The sequence below is a fragment of the Tupaia chinensis genome, unplaced genomic scaffold (genome assembly GCF_000334495.1).
Source record: "Tupaia chinensis unplaced genomic scaffold, TupChi_1.0 Scaffold000534_1, whole genome shotgun sequence".
Classification (NCBI taxonomy): Eukaryota; Metazoa; Chordata; class Mammalia; order Scandentia; family Tupaiidae; genus Tupaia; species Tupaia belangeri.
This window is the reverse complement of record NW_006160047.1, coordinates 988,788-991,888: the sequence shown is the minus strand read 5'-3', so window position 1 is coordinate 991,888 and position 3,101 is coordinate 988,788. Positions and strand designations below refer to the sequence as shown.

The 3,101-nt window shown below is 35.6% G+C and overlaps 1 pseudogene; it reads right to left on the bottom strand.

The window, feature by feature from the left end:
- Window positions 1–2,488: 2,488 nt before the first annotated feature.
- Window positions 2,489–3,101, bottom strand: part of LOC102499512 (dnaJ homolog subfamily A member 1 pseudogene) — a 61,758-nt pseudogene continuing 61,145 nt past the window's right edge.

Here is a 3,101-nt window from a genome sequence, read left to right as displayed (position 1 = left end):
CTGGCGAGCGCACGCGATGCGCCCTAAACCAAAAACCCACAAAAAAAAAAAAAAAAAAAAAAGAATTGCTGAGTGGTTTTCTAACAAGAAAAGCTAACTTTTACTTTTACTATTAAAAAATAGGGGATGTTATGCACTTCATTAAGCATTTTATCTCCCCTGCCCATTCAAACTCCATCGAATCCAACCTTTACATTGACTTGTGTTGTTAAAAATACCTCCTGCTGAGATTATGCTAGCAAATGGTCTTGAAACTTGCTTCTAAAATGCTCACCCACGAAAGTTTTTACTAGCCAGTTCCATTTGGTTGACTGTTCTCCAACACAGTCTTTGGTGAACACAAACAGCTACAGAGAAAGAGAAATTTCCATGGCACCCTGGAGGAACTTTTCGATCCAAAAGACACTACTAGTAAACCAAAGTGTCATTGCAAACTCATGACTGTTTTCTTATGTCATGAGTAGCAGAAGGAGGAAAGGGCTGCATTTGTGCAGTGGTTGTTCCATGTGTATAAACCTAGCCCCCAACTTGAGATCAAAGACTGTCTTCAATCGACAAGTATGTTTTTAGTGTCTCCCATGTCTAAAACCGAAGGAGTCAGAAAAAGGACAAATAGGAACTATTTTAAAATTCTAGTATTTGTTGAATGAATGAAGAATGAAATATTTGTTGGCCAGTACAAAATTTACAATCATCCAAAGGAGGTAAAATGAACAGGAAACAAAGCACACTATCTCTTTGTCATGTCCCTATCAGTCAAAAATGTTTAACCTGTTTCATACCACAAAAAGTTTTAATATATTTCTTTTAAAAATTATTTTTTGAATTTATTCATTATTATTATTTTAAATTTTTTTGCTACAGGGTACATGTGCTTACCAGAGAGAGAGAGAGAGAGAAAGGGAAAGCAAGAAACCAGGCTGCCAGGTCCAAGGCTTGAACCAGTCAGCCATGTGGATGTTCAGCATCTTAACTACTATGCTACCTGCTGGCTCTGATCTTTAATATATTTCAATGCTATTGCTTCACTTATGTAGTTTTGTTTTTTAAGAATTATTTATTTTTAATTTCATTTACTCATTCTTTTTTTTTTTTTTTTAATTTGATCAGAGAGAGACAGAGAGAGAGAAAGTGAAAAAGCAAGACACCAGGTCTGTGACTCGAACCATGGTAGGCTATGTGGGAGTGTCCAGTGCCTTATGACCACCATGCCACCTGTTGGTACCCACTTATGTAGTTTTAATGATAAAGCACAAACTATGTGGTTTTCTCCAATATGATCCTGCACTCTCACATCTACCCACTTGTACCTCTTGCTTATGGAACTGAAGGCATCTCTACTGAACTCTTACAGCTCTGGTTGTAAGCTGACTGTGGGTTAAAAATTCTGCTTTCTCATTTGCCTTGTGGCTGATGCAATAATGTCTGGTAGACAAAATAAGAAATAATCTGAAAAATGCTTATTCAGTGAGTAATGAATGAGCAATAAATAAAAGGAGAATGAAATGGTGTTGACCTGAATGCAAGAAATATCCAGCAAAGTAGCATAGTTTGAATTGGTCTTAGTTTCATGGAAGTTATGGGACTATTCCTGCTTTCAAGAATGGATGAGATGTATAGTTAGAAGGAAATAGAGTATTTCCAGTGAGCATGAACATAGGGGTTATTTTAGATACAGAGAAATGAGTGAAAAGATTTAATTTTTCTTGACAAGATCATAGTTAGTGATTTTGTTTTTTTAGATTAGTATTATACAGAAGTATTTCTCAAACTTTAATTTATATACCTGGGGATCTTGTTTAAAGGAAGACTCAAATTTAGTGGGACTGAATTAAGTGAGAGTTCCTAAGTGATGTTGCTGTTGGTGCCATACTCTGAATTGCAAGGTAGTAGAGGGTCCTTAGCTAAACAAAATCATTTAGCTTGATACAGCAGCACTGGAGACCTACTCTGTGTTCTTTAGAAGTTATGACATGATGAAAACTGCAATCTAGGGAGATTTGTGTGTCAATCTTATGAAAATTATATGAAAGAGGAAATGTGGATATGGAGTAACCAGTTTGGAGGCTGTCCACACTTTATTTGTATATTTTACAGATTTATGCACAATTAATTGTTGATTGATTAGTTTGTGTGGATATGACCAATTCAAAAGTAGTTTCTTAGTGGAATAAAATTAGGCCCAGTGACTATTCAAAAACAAGTAAGTTTAGGTAGAACACATAGAGAATCCAAGAATATTTTTCCTTCCTCTCCAACTAAAAAACTGGATTCATTTTTAAAAAGACTTGAATTGGTTTCTCTTCTGTACTTATCTTACTGTAAAATTGTAATTATGCTCTCATATGTATCTCTCAAACTCTGAACTTATTATATCATAATAATAATAATAATTAGCAATAGTAGCACAACTAGTCTTTTGAGTACTTATTAGTACTGCCAGGTAAATTACTAAGACTTTTTTTTTATATTTGCATTTATTCTTCATTTAACTTTTTAAAACACTACTATAGATGAATATTAAAACAAAAAAAATAGCAAGTAGTGAGCATATTATGATTACAGTCCTTCACTCATTCACTACTGCACATAAAATGCTAGCAGTGTTATTCACTGGCCCCATTAAGAGGTCTGACACTGAACACCACCTCGGGGATGATGTTCATCATCCTCATATGCTTCTCCATTGTAATGGCACCATCTTTCCTGATTTGGATCAAAGTCCACCAGTTCTACCTGGTCCATTTCATCGGTCTCTTCTACTTCCTTCCTTTCAGGTAGAAGTTTTTCCAGCAAAGAGAGTTTATCAGGAGACAAAAAGCCATTCTCAGGGAAGTTCACCTTAAATTCAATGATTAGGCGACCCTTTTCATATGGTCTATGATAAATTGGCATGCCTTCATTTAACACACACTTGATATCTCCATGCTTGACAATCTGACCCGGATGAGAGGTGATGACTATGGTTCAGTTGTCCAGTGTGGAAATTGGCTTCTGGAAGCCACACAATGCTTCAACCAGCTGTATGTCCATACACATGAAAAGGTCTTCTCCTCGCCAAGTAAAAACAGCATGATCTTTCTGATCTAGTACAATGATAA